The following is a 13041-nucleotide window of genomic DNA, read 5'->3' as shown; positions in this document are numbered from 1 at the left end:
AGGAGCTGGGAACATAGGCTTAGAATGGCAAGTGGTGGATACCTGGAATAACTGCCTCACACATCCAGGTAGAAAGGCCTTGAGGGTGGAGTCGACTATTCTCAAAATGTCAGAATATTAGAATCCCCACATACCCCTGTTGTCTATCAGTGACCTGGTCTAGGAAGAAATAAGTGGCCAGGTGTCTGGCTGAGCAGATCAGTGTTTTGCTTTGCTGAATGGGTGTGCAAGATGAAGGGTAGTGTCGGGAAGGACACAGAGAGCCAGCAAAAAAGGAGGAGAGAGAGATTCTGTAAAAAGGAAAAAAAAAATAGGAAAAGTGATTCTGCTGCTATGGGGAGAAGAATTTAGGAAAAGAGGAGGCTGTTGAAGAGATGTGGTGACTTAATGTTGGTTGTAACCACTTCCTCCTCCATCTCCCCCAAGAACCTCAGTAAATACCTGCATTGCCTCTTCAGGTCAGATTTGGGGCTTGGTGAAAAAGAACAGCTAGGACTATCCTCAAGGGAGGCATGGGGTGCCTGGTCACACTTGTGTCAAGAAAGGTGGTTGACATTCACTCAGGATTTCATTGGCTTGTTCATCTCATCAGTAAATAGTTAATAAGCATGTTCTGTGTGCCAGGCACTGTTCTAGGTGCTTAGGTTTCACCAGTGAGCAGCACAAATGTCCCTACATTGTTGCCAGAGAATGCAATAAATTATAAAGAAAATAAGTAAGTGTACATAGAATGTTAGAACATGATGAGTAGAATGGAAAAAAGAAAAAGTAGAGGAGACAGCAATTTTAAACAGAGCAGTCGGAGTACAATGTCGCCTTGGTAAAGTGATACTAGGGTTAAGCCTTGAAGGAGGTGAGGGAGTGAGCTGTAGTTTGGATATTTGCCCCCTCTCCAAACCTCATGTTGAAATTTGATTCCAATGCTGGAGGCAGAGCCTAGTGGAGGTGTTCAGGTCTTGGGAGAGGATCCCTCGTGAATGGCTTGTCACTGGCCTAGAGGTAATGGGTCAGTTCTCGCATGAGAGCTGGCTATTAAGAAGAGCTAGGCACTACCCTCTCTCTCATTTCCTCTCTCACCTTGTGACCTCTGCACAGCCATCTCCCCTTCACCTCCCACCATCAGTGGAAGCAGCCTGAGTCCCCCACCGGAAGCCAACCAGATACTGGCACAGCATTTCCCATACAGCCTGCAGAACCGTGAGCCAAGTAAGCCTCTTTTTTTTATAAATTACCCAGGCTCAGGTACTTCTCTATAACAATACAAATGGACAAAGAAAGAATGGAGGGCAATTGAGTCAGGGGGAAAGGCAATGCAAAAGTCTGGAGGTAGACTTTCCCAGAACTGTGGAAATTCATAAGGACATAATGGATGGAGAGGAGAAAACCTATGGTGGATATGAAGGCCCTGATGCCACATATGTCAAATGGATACCCTCTGATGGTCATGAATTTATTGTAAAAAGACAACATGCATTAACATCAGGCATGATAAAAGCCATGTTGACCGGCCCAGGTCAACATGGCTTGAGAATGAAATCAGTGAGTTAATTTTAGAGAGATCCCTTAACAGTGCTATCAAAAGTGTTCGTATATTTTACCTACAAGTTTCGCTACACTAACAGCTTCACTGAGATTCCTGAATTCCACTGGAAAAGCTGATGGCTATGATTTCCCAAACTGTTAAATAAAACAAATCATAATAAACTGCTAACTTTTTTCAGTATTTAATACCTGTAGTTCAGTTCGTAATTTTTTCATATATAACACGTTGCCTGTATACAATTGAACCATAAAGTTCATTGCAAGACTGGGCGCGGTGGCTCATATATGTAATCTCAGCACCGTGGGAGGCCAAGCCAGATGAATCACCTGAGGTCAGTAGTTCGAGACCAGACTGGCCAACATGTTGAAACTCTGTCTCTACTAATAATACAAAAATTAGCCAAGTGTGGTGACACATGCTTGTAATCTCAGCTACTTGGGAGGCTGAAGCAGGAGAATCGCTTGAAATCAGGAGGTGGAGGTTGCAGTGAGCGGAGATGGAGCCAATGCACTCCAGCCTGGGTGACAGAGCCAGACTCCATCTCAAAAAAAAAAAAAAAAACATAAAGTTTATTGTAAAGATTATCTTGCTTTTCTGCAAAGCAATCAAAGTTGAAATTTGTTTGCTACATCAACAAATTAAGAATATTTTTACAAGATGGCCGAATAGGAACAGCTCCAGTCTCCAACTCCCAGCTCGAGCGACACAGAAGACCGGTGATTTCTGCATCTTCAACTGAGGTACTGGGGTCATCTCACTAGGGAGTGCCGGACAATCGGTGCTGGTCAGTTGCTGCAGCCTGACCAGCGAGAGCTGAAGCAGGGCGAGGCATCGCCTCACCTGGGAAGCGCAAGGGGGAAGGGTATCCCTTTTCCTAGCCAGGGGAACTGAGACACACAACACCTGAAAAATCGGGTAACTCCCACCCCAATACCGTGCTCTAAGCAAACGGGCACACCAGAAGAATATATCCCTCACCTGGCCGGGAGGGTCCCAGGCCCATGGAGCCTCCCTCATTGTTAACACAGCAGTCTGCGGCGATCTAACTGCAAGGCAGCAGCGAGGCTGGGGGAGGGGCGCCCGCCATTGCTGAGGCTTAAGTAGGTAAACAAAGCCTCTGGGAAGCTCAAACTGGGTGGAGCTCACAGCAGCTCAAGGAAACCTGCCTGTCTCTATAGACTCCACCTCTGGGGGAAGGGCTCAGCTAAAAAAACAACAGGGGAAGCACCAGAGGCCTGAGCAGACGCAAACGACTCTGTCTGACAGCTTTGAAGAGAGCAGTGGATCTCCCAACACGGAGGTTGAGATCTGAGAACGAACAGACTGCCTGCTCAAGTGGGTCACTGACCCCTGAGTAGCCTCACTGGGAGACATCCCCCACTAGGGGCAGTCTGACACCCCACACCTCACAGGGTGGAGTACACCCCTGAGAGGAAGCTTCCAAAGTAAGAATCAGACAGGTACACTCGCTGTTCAGCAATATTCTATCTTCTGCAACCTCTGCTGCTGATACCCAGGCAAACAGGGTCTGGAGTGGACCTCAAGCAATCTCCAACAGACCAACAGACAGTCCTTCTGACTGTCAGAAGGAAAACTATCAAACAGGAAGGACACCTATACCAAAACCCCATCAGTACGTCACCATCATCAAAGACCAGAGACAGATAAAACCACAAAGATGGAAAAAGCAGAGCAGAAAAGCTGGAAATTCAAAAAATAAGAGTGCATCTCCCCCTGCAAAGGAGCACAGCCCATCACCAGCAACGGATCAAAGCTGGTCAGAGAATGACTTTGATGAGATGAGAGAAGAAGGCTTCAGTCCATCAAACTTCTCAGAGCTAAAGGAGGAATTACGTACCCAGCGCAAAGAAACTAAAAATCTTGAAAAAAGAGTGGAAGAATTGACAGCTAGAATAATTAATGCAGAGAAGGTCATAAACGAAATGACAGAGATGAAAACCATGACACGAGAAATACGTGACAAATGCACAAGCTTCAGTAACCGACTCGATCAACTGGAAGAAAGAGTATCAGCGACTGAGGATCAAATGAATGAAATGAAGCGAGAAGAGAAACCAAAAGAAAAAAGAAGAAAAAGAAATGAACAAAGCCTGCAAGAAGTATGGGATTATGTAAAAAGACCAAATCTACGTCTGATTGGGGTGCCTGAAAGTGAGGGGGAAAATGGAACCAAGTTGGAAAACACTCTTCAGGATATCATCCAGGGGAACTTCCCCAACCTAGTAGGGCAGGCCAACATTCAAATTCAGGAAATACAGAGAACGCCACAAAGATACTCCTCCAGAAGAGCAACTCCAAGACACATAATTGCCAGATTCACCAAAGTTGAAATGAAGGAAAAAATCTTAAGGGCAGCCAGAGAGAAAGGTCGGGTTACCCACAAAGGGAAGCCCATCAGACTAACAGCAGATCTCTCGGCAGAAACTCTACAAGCCAGAAGAGAGTGGGGGCCAATATTCAACATTCTTAAAGAAAAGAATTTTAAACCCAGAATTTCATATCCAGCCAAACTAAGTTTCATAAGTGAAGGAGAAATAAAATCCTTTACAGATAAGCAAATGCTTAGAGATTTTTTCACCACCAGGCCTGCCTTACAAGAGACCCTGAAGGAAGCCCTAAACATGGAAAGGAACAACTGGTACCAGCCATTGCAAAAACATGCCAAAATGTAAAGACCATCAATGCTAGGAAGAAACCGCATCAACTAACGAGCAAAATAACCAGTTAATATCATAATGGCAGGATCAAGTTCACACATAACAATGTTAACCTTAAATGTAAATGGACTAAATGCTCCAATTAAAAGACACAGACTGGCAAACTGGATAAAGAGTCAAGACCTATCAGTCTGCTGTATTCAGGAGACCCATCTCACATGCAGAGACATAAATAGGCTCAAAATAAAGGGATGGAGGAAGATCTACCAAGCAAATGGAGAACAAAAAAAAGCAGGGGTTGCAATCCTAGTCTCTGATAAAACAGACTTTAAACCATCAAAGATCAGAAGAGACAAAGAAGGCCATTACATAATGGTAAAGGGATCAATTCAACAGGAAGAGCTAACTCTACTAAATATATATGCAGCCAATACAGGAGCACCCAGATTCATAAAGCAAGTCCTTAGAGACTTACAAAGAGACTTAGACTCCCATACAATAATAATGGGAGACTTCAACACTCCACTGTCAACATTAGACAGATCAACGAGACAGAAAGTTAACAAGGATATCCAGGAATTGAACTCATCGCTGCACCAAGTGGACCTAATAGACATCTATAGAACTCTCCACACCAAATCAACAGAATATACATTCTTCTCAGCACCACATCACACTTATTCCAAAATTGACCACATAATTGGAAGTAAAGCACTCCTCAGCAAATGTAAAAGAACAGAAATTATAACAAACTGTCTCTCAGACCACAGTGCAATCAAACTAGAACTCAGGACTAAGAAACTCAATCAAAACCGCTCAACTACATGGAAACTGAACAACCTGCTCCTGAATGACTACTGGGTACATAACAAAAAGAAGGCAGAAATAAAGATGTTCTTTGAAACCAATGAGAACAAAGATACAACATACCAGAATCTCTGGGACACATTTAAAGCAGTGTGTAGAGGGAAATTTATAGCACTAAATGCCCACAAGAGAAAGCAGGAACGATCTAAAATTGACACTCTAACATCACAATTAAAAGAACTAGAGAGGCAAGAGCAAACACATTCAAAAGCTAGCAGAAGGCAAGAAATAACTAAGATCAGAGCAGAACTGAAGGAGATAGAGACACAAAAAACCCTCCAAAAAATCAATGAATCCAGGAGTTGGTTTTTTGAAAAGATCAACAAAATTGACAGACGGCTAGCAAGACTAATAAAGAAGAAAAGAGAGAGGAATCAAATAGATGCAATAAAAAATGATAAAGGGGATATCACCACCGACCCCACAGAAATACAAACTACCATCAGAGAATACTATAAACACCTCTACGCAAATCAACTAGAAAATCTAGAAGAAATGGATAATTTCCTGGACACTTACACTCTCCCAAGACTAAACCAGGAAGAAGTTGAATCCCTGAATAGATCAATAGCAGGCTCTGAAATTGAGGCAACAATTAATAGCCTACCCACCAAAAAAAGTCCAGGACCAGATGGATTCACAGCTGAATTCTACCAGAGGTACAAGGAGGAGCTGGTACCATTCCTTCTGAAATTATTCCACTCAATAGAAAAGGAGGGAATCCTCCCTAACTCATTTTATGAGGCCAACATCATCCTGATACCAAAGCCTGGCAGAGACACAACAAAAAAAGAGAATTTTAGACCAATATCCCTGATGAACATCGATGCAAAAATCCTCAATAAAATACTGGCAAACCGGATTCAGCAGCACATCAAAAAGCTTATCCACCATGATCAAGTGGGCTTCATCCCTGGGATGCAAGGCTGGTTCAACATTCGCAAATCAATAAACATAATCCAGCATATAAACAGAACCAAAGACAAGAACCACATGATTATCTCAATAGATGCAGAAAAGGCTTTTGACAAAATTCAACAGCCCTTCATGCTAAAAACGCTCAATAAATTCGGTATTGATGGAACGTACCTCAAAATAATAAAAGGTATCTATGACAAACCCACAGCTAATATCATACTGAATGGGCAAAAACTGGAAAAATTCCCTTTGAAAACTGGTACAAGACAGGGATGCCCTCTCTCACCACTCCTATTCAACATAGTGTTGGAAGTTCTGGCTAGGGCAATCAGGCAAGAGAAAGAAATAAAGGGGATTCAGTTAGGAAAAGAAGAAGTCAAATTGTCCCTGTTTGCAGATGACATGATTGTATATTTAGAAAACCCCATCATCTCAGCCCAAAATCTCCTTAAGCTGATAAGCAACTTCAGCAAAGTCTCAGGATACAAAATTAATGTGCAAAAATCACAAGCATTCTTATACACCAGTAACAGACAAGCAGAGAGCCAATTCAGGAATGAACTTCCATTCACAATTGCTTCAAAGAGAATAAAATACCTAGGAATCCAACTTACAAGGGATGTAAAGGACCTCTTCAAGGAGAACTACAAACCACTGCTCAGTGAAATCAAAGAGGACACAAACAAATGGAAGAGCATACCATGCTCATGGATAGGAAGAATCAACATCGTGAAAATGGCCATACTGCCCAAGGTTATTTACAGATTCAATGCCATCCCCATCAAGCTACCAATGAGTTTCTTCACAGAATTGGAAAAAACTGCTTTAAAGTTCATATGGAACCAAAAAAGAGCCCGCATTGCCAAGACAATCCTAAGTCAAAAGGACAAAGCTGGAGGCGTCACGCTACCTGACTTCAAACTATACTACAAGGCTACAGTAACCAAAACAGCATGGTACTGGTACCAAAACAGAGCTATAGACCAATGGAACAGAACAGAGTCCTCAGAAATAATACCACACATCTACAGCCATCTGATCTTTGACAAACCTGAGAGAAACAAGAAATGGGGAAAGGATTCCCTATTTAATAAATGGTGCTGGGAAAATTGGCTAGCCATAAGTAGAAAGCTAAAACTGGATCCTTTCCTTACTCCTTATACGAAGATTAATTCAAGATGGATTAGAGACTTAAATGTTAGAACTAATACCATAAAAACCCTAGAAGAAAATCTAGGTAGTACCATTCAGGACATAGGCATGGGCAAGGACTTCATGTCTAAAACACCAAAAGCAATGGCAGCAAAAGCCAAAATTGACAAACGGGATCTAATTAAAATAAAGAGCTTCTGCACAGCAAAAGAAACTACCATTAGAGTGAACAGGCAACCTACAGAATGGGAGAAAATTTTTGCAATCTACTCATCTGACAAAGGGCTAATATCCAGAATCTACAAAGAACTCAAATGAATATACAAGAAAAAAACAAACAACCCCATCAAAAAGTGGGGAAAGGATATGAACAGACATTTCTCAAAAGAAGACATTCATACAGCCAACAGACACATGAAAAAATGCTCATCATCACTCGCCATCAGAGAAATGCAAATCAAAACCACAATGAGATACCATCTCACACCAGCTAGAATGGCAATCATTAAAAAATCAGGAAACAACAGTTGTTGGAGAGGATGTGGAGAAATAGGAACACTTTTACACTGTTGGTGGGATTGTAAACTAGTTCAACCATTATGGAAAACAGTATGGCAATTCCTCAAGGATCTAGAACTAGAAGTACCATATGACCCAGCCATCCCACTACTGGGTATATACCCAAAGGATTATAAATTATGCTACTACAAAGACACATGCACACATATGTTTATTGCAGCACTATTCACAATAGCAAAGACTTGGAATCAACCCAAATGTCCATCAGTGACAGACTGGATTAAGAAAATGTGGCACATATACACCATGGAATACTATGCAGCCATAAAAAAGGATGAGTTTGCGTCCTTTGTAGGGACATGGATGCAGCTGGAAACCATCATTCTTAGCAAACTATCACAAGAAGAGAAAACCAAACACTGCATGTTCTCACTCATAGGTGGGAACTGAACAATGAGATCACTTGGACTCGGGAAGGGGAACATCACACACCGGGGCCTATCATGGGATGGGGGCGGGGGGAGGGATTGCACTGGGGAGTTATACATGACATAAATGATGAATTGATGGGTGCTGACGAGTTGATGGGTGCAGCACACCAACATGGCACAAATATACATATGTAACAAACCTGCACGTTATGCACATGTACCCTAGAACTTAAAGTATAATAAAAAATAAAAAAATTTTAAAAATCTAAAAAATAAATAAATAAATAAATGGAACATCATGAACATAAAAAAAAAAAAAGAATATTTTTACAAGCTGAGAAACAAACTAATATGCCAGCTCATAGGTGGTTTTGCCTTATTCTTCATATGTGGCTTCTTAAATTAAAGCAACGATGATATAGTAAATGCTGAAATTTAGGTATATATAAACACATTCTACAGATAAATAACGAAGCTAAATATTTTTATTTTTTATGTTTTTTAAGAATCTATTCTGATCTTATAGCCACCATAAGCATTACTAGAGTTACACAAATAAATGCACTATAAGCATGTTTATAACTTAGCCAAAACATCAATTTTTATAACTTTTTGAGAATAAGAGTTAAAATTTCATACATGTTTTTGACAAACTGTAATATTAATTGTTTCCTTTTCTTTATTGCTATAATTTAAGAACTTTATTTTAAAAGCAGCTTAGAAAGATTATGAAGTTTAGCTTTTGAAGCAGTAACTGAACTGTAGCCAGATGGTCAACAAGTAAACCACATAACTTCAAGTTCTTGCACATTATACATTTTGAGCAATGAAAGTACTATATTTTCATTGTCTATAAAGCTTCCTTTGCAATTTACACACACACAAAAAAAAGGCAGGAGACAATGGGGATGGGATTTCTTCTGGGAATGATGAAAATGTTCTGGAATGAGTATAGATGTTGGGGTCCCTTGTGAATATACTTTAAAAAAACCACTGAATTATACTTTTAGAGGGTGAAATTTATGTGTGTAAGTTACATTTCAATTTTTTTAAATGTGCAAGGCAGGAGTGTACCTTGCACATTGGAGAAACAGCAAGGAGGCCAGTATGGTTGCAGCGGAGTTGAACAAAAAATAGATGAGGTCAGGTATGGGACGGGACATCAGACCACGGAGGCCCTTGTTGGTTTTTGTAAGATCTGTGGGTTTTACTCCAATTACGTGGGGAACCAATGCAGAGTTTTGATGTGTGTAGTGAGATCGTATCGTCTACCTTTCAAGGATCAGGCTGCCTGCTGTATTGGCAGTAGCTACAAAGGGTCAAGAGTGGAGGCAAGGAGGACCATCAAGAGGCCACTGCAGTGATCCAGGGAGAGGTGATGCAGACTTGGGCAAGCTCAGGGAGAGTGGTGGAAACAGTGAGAAGGGACTGGATCCTGGACATCATTTGAGGATCTCTCCACAAAATTTGCTGCTGAGTGGATGACGGACAACAGTGAAAGAAGAAAGTCAAGAGTGGCTCCAAGGTCTTGTGGCCTGACCGTGGGAAAGACAAAGATGTTATTAACTGAGATGGAAAAGACTATGAGCTCAGGAGGTTGGAGTAAGGGAAGTACAATTTTGTCAATGTTGAGTTTGCAAAGTCATCCTAGTGGAGATGTGGAAGACAAATGTGCAAATCTGGACTTTAGAAGAGAGTTCTGGGCTGAAGATGTAAATTTGGTTCTATCAGAAACTGATGAGATTGTCAAGGCAGTGGATATAAACATTAATAAATAAGAGAACCAAGATTTGAGGCTTGGAGCATGCTAAATGGCAAAAAAAAAAAAGAGAGAGAGAGAGAGAGAAAAGAAGATGATAGTAATGAATACTGAGAAGTGTCCATGGAAGGAGGACGAAGCCCATGAGGATGAGAGTCACAAGAAGAAAGTATGTCAGGGAGAAGGTGTCCAATGCTTCTCATGGGTCCACTAAGAAAAGAACCAAGAATTTGTTCCTGGTGAACTTGATAAGAGAAGCTACTGTGGTCTGATAGGGGCAAAAACATGATTAGTGAAGATGTAATAAAGAATGATAAAAAATCTTCAGGACCTAGTAATAAGAAGAGTTTTCTTAGAACACAAAGAGGATCAAGCATAGAGAAAAACAAGTGATTAACTGAAATTCACCAAAATGAAAGTCTTCTGCTCTTCAAAACTTACCATCAAGAAAATGAAATTCTAGTGCAGATAGGAGTTTTCGGAAATGAAAAGAGGTAAGCTATTGGCTGGGAGAACATATTCTTCAGTCATACATCTGACAAAGACCTTGAATCCATAGAACTCTTCCAACTCAACAAGAAGACAATCCAATTTAAAATGGACAAAATATTTGGATAGATATTTCACAAAAGAAGATATACACATGGTAAGTAAGCCTATGAAACAATGCTCAGTATTTTCAGTCAATAAGGAAGTGCAAATTAAAACCACATTGAGATGCTACAGAGCAGTTGAAATAGCTAAAATTCGAGACTGACAATACAAGGTCAGCGGGGATATACAGCCATTGGCACTCTCATACATTACTAGCAGGAATGTAAAATAGTACAACCACTTTGGAACACAATTTGGCAGTATCTGAAAAAGTTAAACTTAAACCTACCATATGACCCAGAAATTCCACTTTCACATATTTACTCAAGAAAAACAAAAACTTATGTCCATACAAACCCTTATTCCAAACTCAGTGTCTCACTCCTTCCCAATCAAAGCCCTCATCTTCATGGAGCAGACCTACAAATGCTGAAAACCGAACTTTCTCTGGAGCTCTCTTTCTCCTGTGCTTTTCTGCATTTTGACTGAAAGAAGTGAGAGTTCCCATGTGCAGCCGGGAAGACCCTTTGGCTTTCACACTTCGCCTTACACTGGTGATTCCTCATCCTCAGGCTGTCATTGTTTTTCTCCAAGGTGTTGATGGCCTCCAGGAATGGTCACCTGGTTCCAATGTCCTTATAATGACTATCTCCAGCCCCCAGACTCCCAAGATGACCACCTGAGATGTCACAGCTGCCATATGCTTTCTCCCACCAGCACCCAAACTCAGTCTACCACTGTTGAAAATCTCAACAATTGTTTCACAATTTGACACTGGGACTATCAGGGTACACTTAGACCAGTGACGTGGTCTTCATTGCCGGTAAGCCAATGGATGATCCATCCTCAAAACCCAAATTTAGGTTGTGCTTTGTGGGACCATTTCTGGTACCAATTATCGTAAGTTGGGATTACCAAAAAAAAAAAAAGAGTCTCTAAAGCTCTGAGATTCATATGCAGAAGGTTTATTAGGAATTACTCTTAACAGTCACATCTATAAGGGGTGAAAAAAGCAAAACTGTGCAAAGGAAGAAGTTGAACGCAAGGTGCTTTCAATGGAAAGCTCAGCTGCAAGAATTTTTGGATCTGGAATGGCTCTTTGGTGTTCTCCCATCCTGAGGCCAAAGGTCAGGACCTGTAGACTCCTCTCCTCATCAACCAGTTATTGGATGGGGGCTGCCCACAAGAAGTGGATAGCTTGGGCAAGCCAGAGAGCAACCTTCACAGAGGAATTTGGCTGTGAACTGTCAACTTCTGGCATGGAGTGCCTCAGTACTGAGGGGCACCTGGGGAACAAACAGCACCTGCCACACTTGCTGCCCTCTCTCAAACACACCGTGTTCTCTCCCATTTCACCAGTGGAAGTGGATAAACACCCGTATTTCCTTTTCTCAGCCCAGGGCTCTTTCCACTGAGGATAAGAGAGAGGCTGAAGAGTTTATCCTGCTCTGAACTCATAAAAACAAAAGAAGACCAGATGGCAGGAGGCCCCAATCCTCAGCCAGCAGAAATATGGGTTCCAACCTGTCTGCCTGCCTCCACTCTGGCCTGAAAAGAACACAAAAGAGTCCACAACCTCGTTCAAAGGGAATCGAAGAGTTACATATGATTTAATACAATTCAACATATACATAGCTAATATTTATTGAGTGTACATGTCAGAGCTTATTCTAAACACCATGTATCTATGTGTGTGTACATACATAGACATATATACACACATATGCACATATATCAATATATACATATATATATGTACTCATGTACATTTATTTAACCCTTAGAGCAGCCCTCCGAGGAAGGCACCACACTTACACCATTACAGGTGAGGAGACGGAATACGGAGAGGTGAAGTGAACTTGCCCAACATTTCTAGAGGTCAGGGGAAAAACACCTTTAGGTTCCGGTTCATTTATCCTTCCCATATGCCTTTTTGGAGACTATAGTCTTTGAGTAACCCATAAATGTGATCACTTTTCCATGTGTGTAACAGAGATTCTTGTTATGGCCTCCTTCACTGTGCAGAAGATTGGGGCAGTGTTTCAGCTGCAGTGAGTAGGTCTTGAGGATCATAATCCCAGCATCATGATCACACTCAACCATGTTTGCCTCAAATAAAGCCCTGGGGTTACAGGGTGTGGGTGGGCACCAGGGAAGCCCTCTACAGTGGGACTCGATGGAACTCTGTGCGTGGGTTGCAGCCGGTGAGGTGGACCGTGAAAGAGCAGCACGAACAGGAAGGGAGTTGGCTGTTCCCACACTTTCCTAGGCCCTGTCCTTGTGCTTGGATGATTGCACTCACAGCCCAGTGTTGCCTACCACCAGCACACTGACAACTTCGAGACACATGCGTCCAGCTCCACCTGCGCTCCCAAATGCAGACCCAGCACTGGCCTGCCTGGTAAATGCCTCCACCCGCATGCACAAAGGAAATGTGAACATCTCCAAAACCATCTCACTATGTCTTTCTTACCTAAAGACACTTCTTTGTGTCCCCATTTCTGGTTGTTGGGGCCATTATCTACCCACCCACCCCAAGAAAAAACACAGGATCACCCTGTCATTCTCTGACATTGCCGC

The 13041-nt window shown here is 41.8% G+C and overlaps 1 pseudogene; it reads left to right on the top strand.

Annotated features, from left to right (window-relative positions):
- The first annotated feature begins 1365 nt into the window (after positions 1-1365).
- Positions 1366-11198, top strand: LOC115900482 (annotated as a pseudogene).
- The last annotated feature ends 1843 nt before the right edge of the window (positions 11199-13041 follow it).

Source organism: Rhinopithecus roxellana, chromosome 11 (genome assembly GCF_007565055.1).
Source record: "Rhinopithecus roxellana isolate Shanxi Qingling chromosome 11, ASM756505v1, whole genome shotgun sequence".
NCBI classification, from domain to species: Eukaryota; Metazoa; Chordata; class Mammalia; order Primates; family Cercopithecidae; genus Rhinopithecus; species Rhinopithecus roxellana.
This window is presented reverse-complemented; position numbering and strand designations above follow the sequence as displayed.